The sequence below is a fragment of the Mauremys mutica genome, unplaced genomic scaffold (genome assembly GCF_020497125.1).
Source record: "Mauremys mutica isolate MM-2020 ecotype Southern unplaced genomic scaffold, ASM2049712v1 000993F_np12_subseq_45498:127178_obj, whole genome shotgun sequence".
NCBI classification, from domain to species: domain Eukaryota; kingdom Metazoa; phylum Chordata; order Testudines; family Geoemydidae; genus Mauremys; species Mauremys mutica.
In genome coordinates this window covers 3857-24552 of record NW_025423089.1, presented here as the reverse complement: position 1 = coordinate 24552, position 20696 = coordinate 3857, and the positions used below count along the sequence as shown (strand labels likewise).

Sequence of the window (20696 nt, the reverse complement as noted above, 5' to 3'; positions counted from 1 at the left end):
CGTCTTTGAGCTGGCGTGTCTCCTCCGCTTCTCCCTTGCCGCTTGGGCGGAGGCAGGAAGGGAGCGAAATGTTCCCGGCTGAAAGTTTTTGTGCTCGGCCTTGAGGATTAAGCCGGAGCCTCCGGCACGGCTGCTGGCAGATGGGTTTCTGAATGGCATCCAGCACGCTCTTTGGACCACCAGCTGAAAGCACTGAGGCCAAGAGGCAGCAAAATGGGACCTTTGAGGCTCCCCCACAGGCCTTGGGGAAGCAAGGAAGCAGCACAGGCTTAGCGTCGACCCTGGGTGGGCTCAAACCACCATCCTTTCGGTTAACAGCCGAACACGCTGACCCATTGCGACACAGAGACACGGAGGGACCAGGGTGTATTGAGCACAAAAGCCGGGAATCAGCTCAGGGTATGGTATAGCACATGTATGCAGTGGTTAGACAAGCAACAGCAAGGAACTGGACTGGTATGGAGGGAAAGTTCTGTGGGAAGGAACCGAAAAGAGCAACGGGGCTGTGGTACAGCGCTCGCATACACGTTCTTTGGCCTGTTTTGCTGGAAGAGTTAGCAGAGCGAGATTGTTAGTCACAGGACAGTGGGTGGGTTTATGCAAATTCTGGACTCTGGGACGGGGGGGGGGGGCGCAGATGCACCACCTCTGCAACTGACGTTTGCTACCTCACTCCATAACAACACACCTTCTACCTCTCAGGACCAAAATACACCGTGAAAAAAACCTAACAGCATAAGCTTAGGGTAAGCAACTAAACAACAATTTAAAGAAATTCAAAATCACCTCTGTCTTTCCACACCAGGAACAGCAGAAAGGACATCAACACCACCTACAAAGCACCAACAAACATCAATTCCTACCTCCCACCATGAGTGGCCGTTAGGAACCCATACCCCTTAATGGTGAGTACTTTTCAGGAGAGGGTGATGCTCTCAGGCCTCAAATGCCAGGATCTGAGCTACTCTGTCCTTGATCCAAAATCAACAGGAAAATACACTGGATTACTCCTGACCCAATAACAAAGAGACTGGGGATATCGCAGCAGCTGAAATGACGGTTTGGACAAGCACTCCCATCATGCAATCCGGGGTGGGTGTAACCATGCAAATGACATCAGCCCCAAAAGGCCTTGACACGGGCTGGGAGAGTAGTCACCCTGACTTTTGGGAGCGTAGGCGGTTGCCCCGGCAGTGCCTCTGCCGCGTGTTCTACATACTCTGCTTTCTCTTCAGTTCATATAAATATTTCGCCTTTTACTAAAGATTTCCGTGGAGAGGAATGTTTATGAGTTTGTACCCAATTTTTTAAGGCTTTGCTTTGGCAAGGCTGTTGCCTGCTGTGAGAAAAACAGAAGAGTGCTCCCTGAGCTGGTGTGGCTGGCTGAAGCTTTTCTATAGTATGAAAAAAGTATAGTATGGGGCACCTGGCATTGGCCGCTGTCAGCAGACAGGATACTGGGCTAGGTCTTTAACTTGGACGGGTAGCTGGGAAGACAGTAAATCAGACAGAACCCGTTGGACAAACCTCTTCATTTCCTTGTTATTGCCTGACTCCTTTCATTCTTTTCCTTTTCCTTATTTCCCAGCAGACCGACTAGCCACCAGATTTGGGTGCTAGCAGAGGGACCCGACGAGCTCCTTCTTTTCGGCAGCGTTGAACATGCCAGGGCACAGTCAGATTCTGGATGCTCATCTGAATGTAACGCCTAGCGCTCACCTTTATTTCTGTTTCTTAGCTCTTTTGGGCCATCGATCTTTGGTCTGACCCGTAGGATCCCTGCATTAGGAGAGAGGGCTAATTAATGAGCCCATAAACCTTGGAAATCAAATGAAACCTGAAGTCCGTAGAAGACCTTGAAAGGCCCTTGGGGGGTGGAGTGCGAGCTGAGGAAGAGTTCCCTGCACAGCTTACCTCTCCATTCTCCTTTTCCTGTCCTGAGCGCAAAAGCCAGGAAGCAGCTCCGGGTAGGGAGGGGATACCATATGTGTGCAGTGGTTAGACAGGAAACAGCGAGGAACTGGACTCGTATGGAGTGAAACTGTAAGCATCTTCTGTATGCCTGATGACTGCAGGTTTGAGAGAGTTATGTGGGAAGTGGAGGCCTTCGGTGGGCTTTCAGAGGAAATGTAATGGAAAGGCAGCCAAAAGTGGAATCCCAGGTTTTTAAACAATCCTCCCCTAACACACCAAACAGCTCAGGTCTAGTTACTCATTGAAAATTAGAATAAAGTTACAGCAAGATTTCATCATAAATGAAGTCAAAGCCTAAAGATTTCAGAACGCAACTGCTATAAGGAGCCACGAGGGAAGCAATACAAAGTCAATCTTGCCTCAGAGAAAGGCAGTTAAACAATTTCTCTTTTTTAAAGCAGCATAATCTCCCCAAACGGAAGGGCACTGTTCCCAGAGAAGGGTCCTGGAGAGGGTTTTCCTCGTTGGTGCCGGCCATCCACCTCCCAGAAAGGCGGGAGCTAGGTCGACGGAAGTATTCTTCTGACCAAGGCGCGGACTGATGTAGCCGCTCCGATTTACGTTCCCCGTGCAGACCAGGCCCGAGGGTCGGTGCGTGCTGAACAGTTAAGTCAAAACAGCTCCGTCCGTCAGAGGTGTGCAAAAGGGAAAACCCGCTCCTGGGCGACGCGGCCACGCCGCCCTAACCCCCAGCGTAGCTAAGGGCATTCGGGGAGGCGGTGGGTGGGCCTCAAGCGACGGAAAGCCCTCCTCCAGCACGGGGTTGTGACAGCCTAGTCTCCGTAGCACAGAGAAAGGAACAGACAGCGAAAGCCAAAGCGGCCCCAGGGCAGGGGCCGAGGCTGCCTGTTGGACGAGAAGACCAGGTGGGACAGGCATTTCGGACAGGCCATCCCCCCTTCAAAGGAGGAAGAGCCTGAGAAGAAGGGCCGGGCAAGAAGCTACAAGCAGGGAAAGAAGCAGAGCAGACAGGCAGCTCCCCTTAGAGCCAAGGAAGGCACCCGTCTAAGCCCCCCAAAAGCAGACTAGAGAGCAGATGAGCTGCAAAAGACCAGGAAAAGCCAAGAACACAGAGAGAGCCTTATAAGACCTAAGTAAAGTTTCAGAGCTGAGCTTTGCTTACAAGGAGGAATGTGTGACAAAGATACCTAGAAGTACAGGGCCTGTGGAAAAGAGGACCCCCAAAGGCCCTGAATAAGAACTGCTTTCCTGAGAATCTGCTTTGCAGTGCACTAAGCCTAAACAGCCCACTGTCGGTTTTCTGTTGTTCAAACCAATCACCAGGGGAGAGCGTGAACGCAGTCCCCCACTACCACAAATTATGCAGTCCAGTTTCCCACATTTGGGGAAATCACAGGGGTCAGCACACTTGCAGTGCAATGGATGAGCCTCATCCTAGGAAAACCACCTTCACGATCATGGTATCTCCCCTGCCAGGTAAGTATGAGTTCCTGCTGCCCAGCAGCCGCCCGCCCTCGCTCGCCCCGCACTTATAACACACGGGGCGGACCGCCGCGCCCCCACCGCCGGCCTCGCCCACACCAGCCCCCACTGCCGACAGCTGCCCCGACGCGGCCCCCGGAGACCGTCCCTTCCCCACGCCGAGCTCCCGGTGCCAAAGTCGGGCCCTGCCTGGCAGCCTGCGTCCGCTCCCACAATGCTCTGCTCGCACACAGATCTGCATACCTGCTCACGCGGCTCCGCCCCTCCGCTCGGGCTCCTCCCCCTGCCCGCCCGGGCCGCCGCTCTTGCGTGCTCAGCTCTTTGAGCTCAGATGGGGTGTAGTGCTCAGATCGAGTGCGACAGACCTTAACTTTGCCATGTGAGGGTCATTCTATCCCCATTACCTGGCTTGCTTATTTATACCTATGACTGTCTTTAACTGTTGTATGCGTGATGTACCCTCACTGCTTGCTGACTGTAGCTTGAACTCACCCACAGTATACCCCACATTGGGGACATTGCATACTGTATAAGTTATGTGCTGTCCAATACCAAAGTACTAGCATTCCCCTATACTCTGTATGTCACCCCTGATGACCAGTAACTGATGTTACAAACTCTCTTAAACATTTTCTAATAAACATTTAAAACTAAAATCGCCCTATACTCTGTATGTCACCCCCGATGACCAATATCTGACGTTTCAACTCTCTGTATCGTTCATTTTCAAATATTTTCTAATAAACTTTTAAATCTTGGCCTATCCAAGGCCGTGATCAAGTGTCTTGATGTTTTTGGTCTTTTGGCCTCGCGATGAAAACCTTGTCTGTGTCTTGGGAACCTTGAGGTAAAAAATTGTCTAAGTTGTAGTGGGTCCCGTCCCGGGAAGCCAGGCCATCAGAGAGACGACGTGGCCCACCTGCTGCTGGGGAAAGAGTGCAGCTTGCATTTCGCTTCTCTCTCGCTCTCTCTCGCTCTCTCCCCACCGGAAGTTGGTCCAATACAAGAATGACCTCCCCTGCCTTGTCTCACGTCAGTTTCTCCTCGGGGCAGAAGGTCGGGCGTTGTCAGCCACTCTCCAGAAACTGGACGGCCACTCGATCCCTTTTGTTACCTGCCAAGTGAGGCTGAGTGCACTGGCAGGCAGCGCCATTTGAAGAAGTGGAAGATTGGACAAATGACCAGGGAGGAGTATAAAAATATTGCTCAGGCACGCAGGAGTGAAATCAGGAAGGGCAACTCACGCTTGGAGTTGCAGCTAGCAAGAGATGTGAAGAGTAACAACAAGAAGGGTTTCTTCAGGGATGTTAGCAACAAGAAGAAAGTCAAGGAAAGTGTGGGCCCCTTACAGAATGAGGGAGGCGACCTAGTGAGAGAGGATGTGGAAAAAGCTAATGTACTCAATGCTTCCCCACCCTCCCCCTTCGTGATTTTGTCTTCACGAACAAAATCAGCTCCCAGACTGCTGCTCTGGGCAGCACAGCATGGAGAGGAGGTGACCAGCCCTCTGTGGAGAAAGAAGTGCTTCGGGACTATTTAGAAAAGCTGGATGAGCACAAATCCATGGGGCCGGATGCGCTGCATCCGAGGGTGCTAAAGGAGTTGGCGGGTGTGATTGCAGAGCCACTGGTCATTATCTTTGAAAATTCATGGCCATTGGGGGAGGTCCCAAATGACTGGGAAAAGGCTAATGTAGTGCCCATCTTTCAAAGAGGGAAGAAAGAAGGAGGATCCGGGGAACTACAGGCCAGTCAGCCTCACCTCAGTCCCTGGAAAAATCATGGAGCAGGTCCTCAAGGAATCAATTCTGAAGCACTTAGAGTTACATAGACTTACATAGAGTTACATAGACTTCTCCCCACCCGGCCTATGTTCTATGTATCTTGGTTCATAAGATAACTGTCATTGTCAACAGGCAACTGCTGCACAGGGAACTTAGGGGAGTGGGGAGCTGATAGGGGGCTGCCGGTCCATCTTGGTTCCAAGCCCCCACCAGCTAGTTGCAACGGGCTGCTCTTCCTGCAAGCAGGAAACAAAGCAGGCGGCAGCCAAACAACATTAGAAGGGAGCATTACACAACTTTAAATAAGCATTTTCCCTAATTGATCAGCAACATAACGAAACGTTAACCAGGCCGACTTTAAGTGAGGAGTTACTGTAGGAGGGTTTAGGTCAGCTCAGCTACGTCTCTCAGGGGTGTGGATTTTTAATTTACCTCAAACAGAAAAAAAGAGGAACAGAAAAGAGAAGAAATAAGATGGGAAGGAAAACACCCAGTGGGGCATGGGAGATGTTGACAGATGCAAATCCCTCATGTAAACCCCTCCCCCACATGCCCTTCATTGTCTCCTCCAACCATTGCAGGGTTCCCCAGTCTTTCTCCATGGCAGGGGTTCTGTGTGTTTGATTCCACCCATAGCAAGGTCCTCCATTCTCCCCAATGGCAGGGGCTCTGTGTGAGCCGCTTTTCTCCCCACTCCACCCTCTACTCACTATACGGCCAGGAGACAGCAGCTCTCAGATCCTGTGTGGATCGTCTGATGTGCTTGGGGCCAAGAGAAAACTGTACCCCCTGCCAGAGCAGTATGAGTAAAAATAGGGGTTCCTGAAAAATAGGAAGGGAAGAAAAGAGAAGCGGAGAAGAAAATGGAAAAGGAAGAGAATGTGCAGACACAGGACCCTACCTAAATTCTGACATAGATTACAAGAGAAAAAGATATAGCAGCATAAAGGAACTTTAAAACTTTTTCAGTAAGTACTGAACTAAAAACCTTTAAAACACCATTTTCACACTAGATTTACTTCTCTTCCAAATCTTATCAAAACAGATTAAGTTTTGCCATTAAACAGACTAACAATAATTGGAGATATACCAATTGCCTAGAACTGGAAGGGACTTTGCAAGGTCATTGAGTCCAGCCCCCTGCCTTCACTAGCAGGGCCAATTTTTGCCCCAGATCCCTAGGTGGCCCCCTCAAGGATTGAACTCACAACCTCTGGGTTTAACAGGCCAATGCTGAAGCCACTGAGCTATTCCTCCCCCTAAACTAGAATATCAGCAAATACTATAAACAGATTAAGGTAACAGAAAAATCTAAAACCATATTCTTAAATTTGCTTTGCAAGGCCTAACCACTCAGTCCGTGTTTTCCCTCTCCTTGTTCCCCAAACAGGGAGACAGGAACAGTCATCAATAGCAGACAACAACTGAATTAAAACAACACTGTTCCCTTGCTTCGCGCTCAGAAAAAACACTGTAACTTTTCATGGATACCAACACAGATACTTTCAATCGCACTTGTTTTATTACAAATTTTAGAAATGATTCTAGAAAAAACAATTTCAATAATAAGCCCCTCGGCTACACACCCAGGCTAATGCGCAGACGTTTAATCCCCACGGTGAGTGTTTTCATACAGCGGGTTTCACCCCCCGCGAACTAAAGGACACAAATCTAAAGCCAGGTCCCCATGTCATGAAGCACAATCGAGGCAGCTTTAGCCCACTGGCCATTAGAAGATGTTTATGTCGCTATTTACAGAAACACGCCTCCTGATTAGCATGCGGAGCTCCTACCCACCAATCAAACCTTCTTGCTGTTACTCCCTGAACCTGCCCCGCCTCTCACAGGCTCTGCTTTGCCACGTGCCGGCGCCGCGCCCGTTTCCCCGCAGGCGGAGCCCGGCCCGGCGCAGCTCTGCCCGCCCGGGGCTGCAGCTAGTTCGCTCCGGTTCCTCGGCACTAAAGACTTCGCGTGTCACGTGATGGGGAGCAGGCGCCGCCTCTGGCTGCTTCGAGACTGGAGCATCCTGGGGAAAAACCAGATGGGTCATTAGTGCCCAGCAGCAGCCCCCGCCCCCGTCACCTCCTCGCCCTCCCCCAGCGCCTCCCGCCCGCTGACAGGGAGGGAGAGGATTGAATGCGGGAGTGGGGCCTTGGGGAAAGGGAAGTGGTGGGCTGGGGTTGGGGCCTGGGAGGAGCCCGAGGGGGGGGCAGCCCCCCCAGCATAGTGGAAACTCGGTGCCCCTACATCATACTAGTGCAACCGCAACCATTTACATGCTGCAAAGCGGAGGCCGCTCAGAGGGATTTGGTTCAATTGCTGCTCTCAGCACAATTCCTCAGTGCCCTGCACGGTGTATCCAGGAGACAGCAAGTCTCGAGTTTTGCAAGTATATCGCCACGATTCCCCCCCTTGAAACAGCAGCACCCATAATTCATAGTGATCTAAATAGCAATAACTGTTAGTGAGTCTAGCCAAACAGTCTTGAATGAAAGCTAGAGAGAGCTGCCATTGGAGTTAGGTACTGGACACGTTCGTCTCCCTGGAGAGTGTTCGGTAACCATCTGTAAAGATGTAACAGGCATTTAACTACAGTCTCTTTCTCCTGAAAAGCGGGAAAAGGCAAAGGCTTAAAGCTGCCTGTAGGAGAATTTTCAAAGCCATACAAGTGATCTGGACACTCAATTCCCACTGATTTCTAAACTGGCTTTCACAATCCGCCACCACAAACAAATAAAAAAAGGCTGGTGAACAAACCCCTCACAACAACCCATAGAAAAACTAAGTATTCTATAGATTTAGAAACAAAACCAGCTGTTATAAACTTCCCAAAGCATAATTTAAAAAGTCATATTTTAAAGCTTTTTCATTCATTCATTTAATACACCCCCCCCCCCAGTCTATGCTGTCTCCCTCCTGCTTCTCCAGCAGGAAGAAGCAGCGGGCATCAGCGCTAGACAGCAGCTGTATTCGAGCAATCCCGCCTATTCGGTGCCTGATTGGAAGAAAACCTTGTAAAAATCGTCCTCTAACAATCCCTTTCGAAAGCAGGTCTCTAGCTAAGCGCCGGCCATTTCTCCTGCACAGACACCCTCCCTACTGCCAGTCCCCGGCTACCCTGATTAACGTCGTAATGACTCGTTTTTTAAAACAAGTGGTCACGAAAGAAAATGGATCGTACCTTTTGCAAACAGCCTTTTTGTCAACAGATGGCCACGTTCTTCACAGAAGTGGGGGGAGCACACTTTGTAGTTTGTACAGGTCGAGTTTATTGCCCGCCCCAGAGGCTCCCTATGTGCTCCCTATGTGCCCTCTCCCATCCCACTCTTTTTAGGGACTCCCTGAAATTCCCCCAATCTTCCCCCAATCTCAGACCTTACCAGAGAATCTCTGCACCCTTATTCTCCCCATACCAAGTTCCCCACACTTCTTCCCACACCAAAGACTTTGTTCACACCCCCATTCCCACTTCCCCATGGCAGGGACTCTGTGTTCCCTCTATTCCCCCATGCCGGGGTCTTTGTGTACCCTCCCTTCCCCCCATGCCAGGTTCTTCCAATCTCCATAGGACTAGGGGTCCTGTGTACCTCCACTTATCCCCTCGCTTCATTTCAGGGCCCCCATTCTCTCCACCACTGTAGAGACTGTGTGCACCCCTATTTGCCTCTTCTCCCCCATTCCTCCCTCCTTCCCAAACCAAGCTCTCCCAGTCCCCTTACCTGCCAGGGGTTCTGTGGGTCCCATTTTCTCCTCCCCCACTTCCACCCTACAGCCTGTACTAAGGGCTCAGAGAGGCTCCCAGAAAGTTGAATACCAACGAACTGGCAGAGCATTAGGGGTAGAAATAGGGGCTACTCGAAATGTGGGCGAGAGGGTGGAGAAAAGAAGAAAAAGTGGAAAGTGAAGAGAACTTGCAGAATTAATATCCATGAGCCTATTACTTTAAACTAGAACGAGGGCGGGCAAAAGAATTAATATCCATGAGCCTATTACTTTAAACTAGAACGAGGGCAGACAAAAGAGAAGGACACTGCCTAAAAAGGTGGACTTAGAAGTTCAAGCAATTAGAAGTTCAATTAAGCAACTGTTTAAATAAAAACTGTTGTATTTTACACTGCATTTTCTTCTTCATGCTATTAGAAAACTCGCTGAAAAACACCCACATCCTCCCACAATACAGAAGTAATAATATTAGTTACAATCACTACATCCCTTCTCTATATATACACATCAGAAACAAAATTTAAACACCAACTTCAAAAAAATGTTTTAATGTAGTTTATACAGAGTAACCACTCAGTCTGTGTTCTTTCCCTTCTACAACCCCCAGAGGGAAGAAAGAAAAATCATCAATAACAGACAACAACTGCATCAAAGCAATACTGCTTACTCACTTTACACTCAGGAAAGAGCACTTTAACTCATCCTCCTACTTAGGGAGACCAATCACTTTGTGTTAAAACAACCTCCCACGGCTATAGTCTAACAGGGCCGCCCAGAGGGGGGGCAAAGGGGGCAATTTGCCCCGGGCCCCGGGCTCCGCAGGGGCCCCCAAGAGAACAGCGGAGGCTCCCGCCTCCGCCCCTCTCCTGGAGCCTCAGCGCATCAAGCGCCGTGTCTCCGCCGGGGCCCCTGAGCCCCGCCCTGCTCAGAGCCGCGTGGTGAGGGGGCGGGACTGCGAGCTCCAGCCTGAGCTCTGCTCCCTCTGCTCGGCGTGGAGCTCCCAGCCCCGCCCCCTCACCACGCGGCTCTGAGCGGGACGGAGTTCAGGCCCCGCCGGAGTCACGCTGCGGCTGTCGGGCGAGGCGCTGAGACTCCGGGTGAGGAGGGAGGCGGGGGTAAGAGGCTGGGGCTGGGGCCGGGGTGGGGGAGAAGCGGGACCCGCCGCCGAAGCGCAGCCCGGTCTTCGGCGGCGGGGGACCCTTCCATTCCGGGACCCGCCGCCGAAGTGCCCCGAAGACCCGCAGCGGGGACCCCCCCGCTGCACTTTGGCGGCGGGTCCCGCTTCGGCGGTAATTCGGCGGCGGGGGGCTCCCGCCGCGGGTCTTCGGGGCACTTCGGCGGCGGGTCCCGGAACAGACGGGCCTCCCGCCACCGAAGACCCCGGGCCCCGGAATCCTCTGGGCGGCCCTGTAGTCTAACGTCTAAAGCGCCCATATTTAGTGGTTACAATGTGTAATTTAATACATCAAATCTCCCTATGATGAGAGAGACAGCGAGACTGACAAACAGCACACTGTATGCATGTCTCATTGTGGCACCTAACATATGAAGGGAAGGCTTAAAAGCCACAGAGCAACTGAGGGCAAGACCATGCCTATGTGTGGCCTTCAGACAGGCACAAAAACACCCAGCCAGGCTGCTCCCTGCCGTGCCAAACACCCACTGAAGGTCACCAGCATGCAGGGCAGCTGCTGATGCTCTGTGGCCAACATCACAAGATGGTAGGAAAGCAGGGCCAGCCCCCATGGTGGGGCCTCTGACTGGTCCCACTCTAGGTGCTCACTTTGGCAGTGGGGCAGGAGATTTTACCCCAAGAGGCTTTTCCCCAGCTGGCAAGAAGCAGAGAAACACCCAGGCTCCATGTAGCAACCCCCCTCACGCACAGGGACAGAGGGAAACTGCTCCACATGCTAGCCTGGGCAGCAGCCCATTTTCTTCGGCAAGTCAGGAATGGCAAAGGCAAGACTGGAAGCGCCTGGGGCTCATGCCCCAGCCTTTGTGACGCCCACCCCCAACTCCTTCCCTGGGCTCTAGCTGAAGACAGAGCATTGGCCTGAGCAGCCAAGAAGAGGTTCAGGCCCTGAAAGGAGCAGGACTTTCAGCTCAAAGGTAAAGCTGCACAAGTACAACCACAAAGGGATTTGAACCCTCAATCGCCTGATCCGAAGTCAGACGCCTTATCCATTAGGCCACGTGGTCACACAGAAAAAAGCCCTCCAGGCACTTCTTTGGAAAAGGCAGACACTGATGCATGCGACAAAGTGGGGATTCACCCACGAAAGCTCATGCTCCAATACGTCTATTAGTCTATAAGATGCCACACGACTCTGCTGCTTTTGCAGACACTGTGTTTCTCAGGTCAGCTACTGAGGGGGGCCGAGACTCTCTGGGCACAAGAAGTCGAGTTCCCAGTGAGACATGAGACTTAATTCTCTGGAGCCAGGTGCAGGATTTTGGCAGGGATGCTCAGGCATGGGGGATTGGGGTGCAGCGGATGGACCGGCTGTCTAGGTGCGGAGATTTAGTCTCACTGAGGAGGAGGAGGAATTCTGCTGACAGGCAGTGGCCAGGGCCGGTGCAACCACTAGGCGAACTAGTCGGCCGCCCAGGGTGCCAAGTGGTTGGGGGCACCAAAAAGCACACTCAGGGGAGGTGGGGGAGTGGAGGTGAGCTGGGGCAGGGGGCTGGGGGAGGTGCAGGGGGAGGGGCTGCCCACAGCAAGTAACAGGGGGCGGGGGTGTGTGTGCAGGTGAACCGCTCCCTGTCCCAGCTCACCTCTGCTCCGTCTTCTCCCCTGAGCACGCCGCCCCTGCTCTGATTCTCCTCCCCTCAGGCTTGCTGCACTAAACAGCTGATTGGCACCGCAAGCCTGGGAGGCAGGAGAAGTGGAGCGGCGCCGGCGTGCTCAGGGGAGAAGGCGGAGCAGAGGTGAGCTGGGGTGGGGAGCTGCTGCAGGGGGGGCTGCCCGGCTCATCCCCATGGCCCCTACCCCAGCCCCCCCCCCCGCACACCCCTGCATGGTAAGTGGAGTGACCCAGCCCCAGCCTGGTCCACTCTCCTGGCTCCCAGCCACGCCACCGGCAAGTGCTGTGGGGCGGTTCCCCCCTCCCAGCTTGGGAGCCAGGGGAGCAGAGCAGGCTGGGGCCCCAGGCCTCCATGGGGGGAAGCAGAAGGGGGCTGGCCCCAGGCCACCGTGGGACATGGGGGGGCTGGCTAATTCCTGCAGGAAGTGGAGTTACCCGGCCCCAGCCTGCTCTGCTCCCCTGGCTCCCAGGCTTGTGTTGGTGTTGGCTGGATTTGTGCAGGTGTTTGTGTATATTAGCAATTGTGTGTGTGTGGCTGGATTCATGCATGTGTTTGTGTATATTAGCAATTGTGTGTATGTGCATGCTCTGCTGCCTTCTGCCGCCACGACTACCATTTCTCCGTATGTCACAGCCCCCATACCGTCGACCCCGATGGTGATTTCCCCATCTTACAAGGGCTGGCTGGCCTAACTCTTCTCCCCTCTGCGGAGTGTGGCAGGGGCTGCAGCTCACCCCCTGTGGAGCAGGAGTGCCAAGGTGTGGGGCTCCAATGCACCTGGAGAGCAGCTCAGGTGAGGCAGGGCAGGGCGTGTGGTGTCCGTTCTGCATTGCCTGGTGCTGGGCCACTGCACAATCCCCAGCCACGCCACACAGCACACCCCGAGAGGGAGTGGGGGGCCAAGCAGATGATCCAGCACGAGGGGATCATTCTCATTGGTAGCTGTCCAGTGGCAGTGAGTTCCACAGGCCTTGGCACATGCTGTGTGGGGCAGGAGGTCCTTGTATTTGGAGCAGTGGGAGTGAACTATGTGCAGTTGTGTCGCTGAGCACGATTGTGAATATTATGGTGTGGGGGAGTGATTATGAGTGCGGCTGGGGGTGTGATTGTTTCTCTCTGTGGGGGTTGGGCTAGCATGTCCCTCTGGGTGTGTTGTGTGTGAGTGTTCTTGGGATTGTGTGAGTCCCTTTGTGTGTGTGTGTGTCACTTGCTGCAGAATACAAAATCCTGCAAAGCCATTTCCTACTGGTTAGCCAGCAACACACTGATACAAACAGTGTCACAGATGCACACACACACACCCACACCCACACCCACACACACAGAGCAGGGCTCAGCCCCACCAGCAGGGGGCAGCAGGGACACACACGTCTCTCCTGGGCCAGCTTGGACAATTTCCCATCACGACCCGGCACAGTGCTGGTGCCCCCACACGGGGGTGGGCAGTGACCGGGCAGGGGGGGCAGATGTGCTGGATTCAGAAGGAAGCATTTTGGGAAAATCAGTCAAGGCCCTTAGCAGAGCTGGGACACAGACCCAGTGACCCCTGCACCACCCTGGGAGGGGAGTGGGGTCGAGTGGTCAGATAAGGGAGGGGGCTGGGCACCAGGACCCCTGGGTTCTATCCCTGGCTCTGGGGGTGGAGGGGGTCTAGAGCAGGGGGACTGGGATCCAGGACTCCTGGGTTCCATAGGGGAAAACTGTTTTTTCCCTGCACTTCCCTCCCTAGTGATCCCAGCCCAGCCCCCTAGAGGAGACTGAGCACAAGTGGGGGGAGTTGTTCTCCCACTTTGGACTTATGATTCGAACCCCTCCCCCAAGGACTGTGACATTATGAAATCTGCCCCCATCCTCCCAACACAGAGAAAACTGGTTCCTGCTCATCTGCATAACCCCGCCCATGGACACGCCACACCTTCTGTCCTGCTGGTTTCAAGTGAGTGAGTTGCCCTCGGGGAGTGAGCAGGTCACAGAACGTCACAGCCCCAGCCAGGGCCGGCTCCAGGCACCAGGTCAGCAAGCAGGAGCTTGGGGCAGCCCAGGGGAAGGGGCGGCACGTCGGGCTCTTTGGAAGCAATTCGGCAGCGGGCCCCTCGGTCCCTCTTGGAGGAAAGGACCTGCCACTGAATTGCTGCCGAAGAAGAAAGCGGAGCAGTGGAGCTTCCGCTGATTGTGATCATGGGTTTTTTTTTCCTGCCACTTGGGTGGCAAAAACCCTGGAGCCGGCCCTGGCCCCAGCACACGTCATAGCACTTCACAGCCTGGGGCAGGGAGATATTGAGGGAGGGGATGAGGGGATGTGGGCAGAGACCCAGCCCCATAGACCCCTAGAGGCAGCGGGATATGGTTTCCATCACACCCAGGGGTCACAGTTGGTTCAGTGGCACAGCACCCCCCACTATACAGATTGTTCTGGCACCACTGGCCTAGGGTCACCATCTAGTGCCCTTTGCCGCCCCGCTCAGGGCCTGCCTGGCTCTCCTAGAGCAGGGCGAGCGCCCAGCTCTCCTGGGGCAGGGCTGACGAGAGCTCTGGACAGATACTAACAGCGCCGGGGAGCCTGGGCGGATATTAGTTGGACAGAGGAGCCTGGGGCAGTTTTATCAGAGAGCAGAAATGAATCCCGAACACAGCACTGGAGCTGCAGTGCTCAGCGCGTGGGCCTGGGTCTCCTGCACAGTCTCCCTGCACCCCCTCGTGGCATAACAAGTTCCCTGCAGAGAAGCAGAGGTGTGGGAACGAGGGCTGCGGCGGGTGCTACAGCACCCCCATATCTCACTGTGAAAAGCTCCAGATGCTGTGGGAACAAAGCCAGCATTATTGTGTGATTCCAGAGAACCCCGGAGCTGTGCTGCCCCTGTGCAGTGTGAGTGGGAATTGAACGTTTTCACAATGCTTGTGAACACCAGGGCCCGTGCAACCATTTGGGCAAACTAGGCGGCCGCCTAGTGGTTGGTGGTGCCTAATAGCCCCCTCAGGCGAGGAGGTGGAGCAGAGATGAGCTGAGGGGTGCGTGGGGAGGGCTGTCCCCAGTAACGGGGGATTGGGGGCACACAGGGGAACCGCTGCCCACCCCAGCTCACCTCCACTCTGCCTCCTCCGCTGAGCACACAGCCCAGCTCTAATTCTCCTTCAGTCGGCGTCACAAGCCTGGGCGGGGAGGAGAATTAGAGCGATGCCGGGGTGCTCAGTGGAGGGGGTGGAGCCGAGGTGAGCTGGGGCCGGCTCCCCAGGCAGGCTTATCTTCCGCAGGCAGAGGCGGCAGGTTATATCTGTGTGCGGTGCCCAGGCTCCAGGAATATTCAGGGCTGGGGGCCCTGCTCCAGCAATATTTGGAGCTGGGTCTCTCTGCCAACCCTGAGCCTCCCCAATGCCCCAAACCCTCATCCCCAGCCAGAGCCCTCATCCCCCTGCACCCTAATCCTCAGCCCAGCCCTGAGCCCCCCCGCACAGCATGAACCCCTCATCCCCCCGCACCCTAATCCTCAGCCCAGCCCTGAGCCCCCCCGCACAGCATGAACCCCTCATCCCCCCGCACCCTAATCCTCAGCCCCAGCCCTGAGCCCCCCCGCACAGCATGAACCCCTTGTGGAAGCCAATTAATAATTAACAAGGATTTGAAGAGATCTTAATGAATGTTAGCTAGTTAGCATGAGTTAGACTAGCTGTGACCCTAATGACGTGAGATTTGTAGAAGCAAGATAATGTAAGACAGAGTGAACTGTGTGAAAGTTATTACGACCTTGCAATATGCAGTCTTGCTTTTTTTTAGTAGTGAGACAAATAAGATAGCAGAAAAGCTTATGTATAAACAAAATGTATTTGTTGCTTTTTACCGTCTGTATTATTGCTAGAAATTGTCTGTAACAAAGGTATAAAGGCTTGATGTAATTGTTTACCAGTTGAGAGACCTGTCCGGGACTGGGGTGACCCTGTGTCCTATGGCACTCTCTCCCTCCATTGTAATTACTAGAGAAAGAATAAAGTATTTGATTTTGCTGCACCCAAACAAAAAGCGAGAACTGAGTTTTTCTTCGACAATTTGGGGGCTCGTCCGGGATGGCAACGCCCACGAACCCACAGACGGCTACTACGGATCATTCCCCTTCGAACCCCATGGCGCCACATGAGAGGTATGAGACCTTTTGAAATCTCTATTGGGGTATCGGAGGAGGACTTTCCGTGAGGACGTCTGTCTCTGTTGGGCTCACGCCATCTGAACTTATTGACTGTGCAGCAGGATCAGATGCAAAGTGGTATTGGGGAGAGGCCCCAATAAGGTTAGTTTATAGCAGTACTGGGAACTGCTGAGTTGGCCAAGGTAAATGCATAGGTAAATGCATTAGAATGCACCGGTGCTGAGGGGTTTTTACTGCCTCAAGAGGGGTTGTCATACCACCTCATGGTATTGGTCCGGACCAGGTAAAGATGCATCGTGGTTAAAAAAAAAAAATTAAAAAGATAAAAAGGTTAAAAAAGGGTTTTAAAAAAAAAGAGGCCTTGGTGTGTGTGTGTGTGTACACCAGTGTGAGTGATCGTTATCGGAAGACGCCCAGAGTACCCTGTGAAGCGGAAGCTAATGATCAGGACTGCTCTAACGCAAGCCCGGTAACTAGTGGATCTTTAGGAGATCTGACCCACGGTGGGCTGACTCAGCCTGGCATAGTCCGGCGAGGAAGCTGCCTGGGTCTAGGAGTGTGTGAACCCATCTTCCCTCCCCTTTCCCTTCTGTGTGGGCTACTGACAATCTGATCATCTCACTGGATGCAATTAGAGTAAGCGGCGCCGTCTCCCAGAGACTAGCCGACGCTCTTTGCTGAAGGGAGGTGTAGGAGAGTCGTAGTCTTCCTTGTGAGTCTCTCCTGTGTGAGTGCTCTGTAGGGAAAGATCCTTAGTTTATGTGCCGCTAGCGTGGACAGGGCACCGTCTCTGTGTGTGTAAGTGGAAAATGGGTAAGGGACAGTCTAACATTCCACCTCACCCCCTAAGGGTACCCCAGCATATTACATGTACGTACATTATGGTCCTAAAACCTGCAGGTATTTAGAGAATTGGAATCTTCACACGCATGAAAATCCATCTAAACAATGCCCATTAGAAGGTACCTTCAATCTAGATAAGATCATATATCTCAGAGGAGCCTTTAATCACCAAAGAAAAGCCTCTGACACAGTGTGAGCAATTTGTCTAGGAACGGGTTAATTTGAAATTCAGCTTAGCCCAGAGATAAAGGAGAAGTTGTTTTGTGTTCAAGGTCAAGAATCAGTGCGGACTATGCTAAGTGCAAAGAAAAACTGCTTTCAGCCTCAGCTGATGTGGAAAATAGAGACAGAGGCAAACCAAAGGCAGTACAAGTTACAGAACTGGAATTATATTTGCAAAGCTTAGCTTTCCAGTGAGACATGTGTGAGTATTAAAGTGGCTTAAGGCTTGGGGCATTCATATTTTTCCTGAGTGAGGTGGGAGCATTCCCAACACTCTCCATTGTTATTTTATTATTTTTAATGAAGCTTTAAAATTTGGTTATATGGTGTGTTTTCTTCCCTCAACCTCCTGCAGTGTCAGTCTGTCTGATCACCTGACATGAGGGACATGAGGGATAAATTAGTAACAGGAATCCTCAGCCCCAGCCCTGAGCCCCCCACACAGCATGAACCCCTCATTCCCCCGCACCCTAATCCTCAGCCCCAGCCCTGAGCACCCCCACACAGCATGAACCCCTCATCCCCCCGCACCCTAATCCTCAGCCCCAGCCCTGAGCCCCCCCACACAGCATGAACCCCTCATCCCCCGCACCCTAATCCTCTGCCCCAACCCTGAGTCCCCTCCTGCATCATGAATCCCTCATCCTCAGCCCCACAGCCCTCACCCCTGTATTCCCTCCTATCCCCAAACTCCCTCCCCACAAGGTGCACCCCTCCCCCTTCCCACACACCCCTTCCCAACCCCAAACTTCGTCCCAAAGCCTGCACTCTTCACCCCCTCCTGCACACCCACCCCTGCCCCAGCCCAGAGCCTGCACCCAGCACCCAAACTCCATCCCAAAGCCTGCACCCCTCCTGCACCCTAATCCCCAGCCCAGGATCTGCACCCCAGACCTCCCCCTCCCGAGACCCCTCCCAGAGCATTAGGCAGGTGGGAGCAGAGTTTGGGGGGGGGGCGGAGTTGGGGGGTGGGTTCTGGGCACCACCAAAATTTTTACAAACTTGCCACCCATGTCCGCAGGAGGTCTCCCCAGGCAGGGTAAGCTGCCGTGGCAGGGGGTGGGGTGGGGAGAAAGTCTCCCCAGGCAGGATTAGCTGCCACGGGGGGATGGGGGAGTAGTTGCTGCAGGGGGGCTACCCGGGTGGGGGGCTGAGTTAGCTGCGGGGAGGGGCAGGGGGGAAACGGACGGACGCGGTTAGCTGGGTGGGAGGGTGCAAGGTGGAAGTTTCACCTAGGGCCCAAAACTTCCTTGCACCAGTCCTGGGGCTTTCCGCACCCCTGACAGGAGGATTAGAACACCTGCAGCCAATCAAGGCAGGCTACTCAGGGCACTTGGATTTAAAAAGGAGTCACTTCAGTTTGTGGTGTGCGTGTGAGGAGCTGGGAGACAGAGGCGCAAGGAGCTGAGAGGAAGAGGGTGAGGGTGAGGGTGTGCTGTGCTGCTGGAGGACTAAGGAGTACAAGCGTTATCAGACACCAGGAGGAAGGTCCTGTGGTGAGGATAAAGAAGGTATTGGAGGAGGCCATGGGGAAGTAGCCCAGGGAGTTGTAGCTGTCATGCAGCTGTTACAGGAGGCACTATAGACAGCTGCAATCCACAGGGCCCTGGGGCTGGAACCCGGAGTAGAGGGCAGGCCCGGGTTCCCCCCAAACCTCCCAACTCCTGATCAGACACAGGAGGAGTTGACCCAGACTGTGGGTTCTACCAGAGGGGAAGATCACTGAGGTGAGCAAATCTGCCAATAAGCGCAGGACCCACCAAGGTAGAGGAGGAACTTTGTCGCAGCCTCTAATTGCAGCATTTTTAAACGGTCTGCATGTTGCTTGCAGGCTCCTAACACTTGTGACAGCAGCTCCTTTTAACTTCCATTCAACCATCTGTACTTATGCCGATAGGTCGACTTTAGGTCTTTAACTTTGATTGGTAGCTGAGAAGATGGTATATCGGACAGAAACCCGTTCAACAAACCTCTTCATTTCCTTGTTATTTCTTGACTTCTTTATTCATCACCTTTTCCTTATTTCCCAGCAGATTGTCTAGATCTGGGTGCTAGCAGGGGGATCTGACGGGCTCCTTATTTTCTGATTTCTTTCGGAAGCATTGAACTTGCCAGGGCACAGTCAGATTCTGGATGTTCATGGAAATGTAACACCTCATGCTCAGCTTTAGTTCTGTTTCTCAGCTCTTTTGGAAAATCGATCTTTAGTCTGTCATGTAGCATCCTTGCATTAGGAGATGGCTAATTAATAAGACCATAAACCTTGGCAATCAAATGGAACCTGAAGTCCACAGAAGAGCCCGAAAGGCCCTTGGGGAGTGGAGTGCAAGTTGAGGAAGACTTCCCTGCACAGCTTCTCTCTCAATTCTCGTTTTCCTGTATTGAGAGCAAAAGTCGGGAATCAGCTCAGGGTACGGTATACCATGTGTGTGCAGTGGTTAGACAAGGAACTGGACTGGTATGGAGCAAAACTACCTTATGTGTGCCTGATGACTGTACGTTTGAGAAGGAGCAGAAAAGAGCATTGGGGCTGCGGTATAGCGCTTGCATAGGCTTTCTTTGGCCTGTTTTGCTGTAAGAGTTAACAGTGAGAGATTGTTAGTCACATGTCAGTGGGTGGGTTTATGCAAATTAGGCGTGTACAAGGAAACCAGCAAGAGGAAGGAGGGTGAAAGACTTCTCTGTCTTTGAACAGAATTGTGTGTTAAGGGCTCTTGCTTTGAATTCGTCCAGTGGAGTCATTTCAGGGAAGTGATCATCACTTCGAGTTACCTAGTTATCAAAGCCTCGTGAATGGTGTTTGGTGCGTGTCTGGGTGCTCCTCGTGCTGAAGTAGAAAGCAGTGGGGGAAGAGCGGCTGCCTAACATCCGAGACTAACAGCATTGCTTCTTGGCTCCTTGGAGCTAAGATCGAAAGTGCAGTGTCTGTTCTTATCAGTTTAATATCTGATAAGTCCTTTATTTAAGGACTGTATGTTAAATTGATTTTTGAAACAAGGGATGGAATAGGGGCTTGCTTTGTCCACCCCATGCATTGACCTGGTATTGCACTATTTCCAGGGCCAGTGCCTTCTCCTTCTGGGGAGAATTGTGTGTTTAAAAAAGCAGAATAAGATTCACTCTAAAGATGCTGATTTGAGAAGATTTTTTTTTAAAATGGTTGGAAAATCAGGTCTCTTTAGCACTTAGGTTCTTCATAACAACATATTGTTAAAATTCCTTAGAAGTGTTTTCTGAGTCTACAGCTGTGAGTTTCTTTGTCTTGCTGGAAAATTGTTTTAAAAGCTGAGATTCTTCTGTTTGCTGTGAGTTTTTTCAACAACATGAGGGATGAATGCTTTCCAGACTGAGGGTCTGTTTGGGAGATGGTTGGTTAGGGGGGGGGTTGTGTGTGTGGGGGGGGGGTGGGATGGGGGAACACAGATTGGTAATATTCGAGGTCACGTGTATATCAATAACTGGATGAGTTACACAGACTTCTCCCCACCCAGCCTACGTTTCATGTATCTTGACTGGGCCTGTGGCCCACCATCCCAGAGCAGAAGCCTGAAGCCTGAGCCCCACCGCACGTGGGGAGGAGGGGAGCTCCCACTGGTTGCCGGCTCCTACAGTGTTTATGACTCCGGAAGGGGGTAGGGACCAGCCCCTGCAGGGAGTCGGGGGGAAGAGCCACTGCTTTGCTGCCCCTGACTCCCCCTCAATTACAGCCCGGGAGGCTGTGGCCACAATAAAAGCCCCTGGTGGCCACATTTGAGAAATGCTGG

General features: G+C 52.8%; 5 non-coding genes and 1 pseudogene across 5 annotated transcripts; 2 read left to right on the top strand and 4 right to left on the bottom strand.

Moving 5' to 3' along the window:
• The first annotated feature begins 1215 nt into the window (after window positions 1–1215).
• Window positions 1216–1331, top strand: LOC123357721. The gene has a single exon (XR_006575595.1). It is a non-coding gene; the product is annotated as a U5 spliceosomal RNA (small nuclear RNA).
• A 1924-nt stretch (window positions 1332–3255) lies between these two features.
• On the bottom strand, window positions 3256–3419 carry LOC123357717. Its single transcript, XR_006575592.1, has one exon. It is a non-coding gene; the product is annotated as a U1 spliceosomal RNA (small nuclear RNA).
• A 3129-nt stretch (window positions 3420–6548) lies between these two features.
• Window positions 6549–6761, bottom strand: LOC123357719. Its single transcript, XR_006575594.1, has one exon. It is a non-coding gene; the product is annotated as a small nucleolar RNA U3 (small nucleolar RNA).
• A 2730-nt stretch (window positions 6762–9491) lies between these two features.
• Window positions 9492–9694, bottom strand: LOC123357720 (annotated as a pseudogene).
• A 1355-nt stretch (window positions 9695–11049) lies between these two features.
• Window positions 11050–11122, bottom strand: TRNAR-UCG. The gene has a single exon. It is a non-coding gene; the product is annotated as a tRNA-Arg (tRNA).
• An 8692-nt stretch (window positions 11123–19814) lies between these two features.
• Window positions 19815–20008, top strand: LOC123357718. The gene has a single exon (XR_006575593.1). It is a non-coding gene; the product is annotated as a U2 spliceosomal RNA (small nuclear RNA).
• The last annotated feature ends 688 nt before the right edge of the window (window positions 20009–20696 follow it).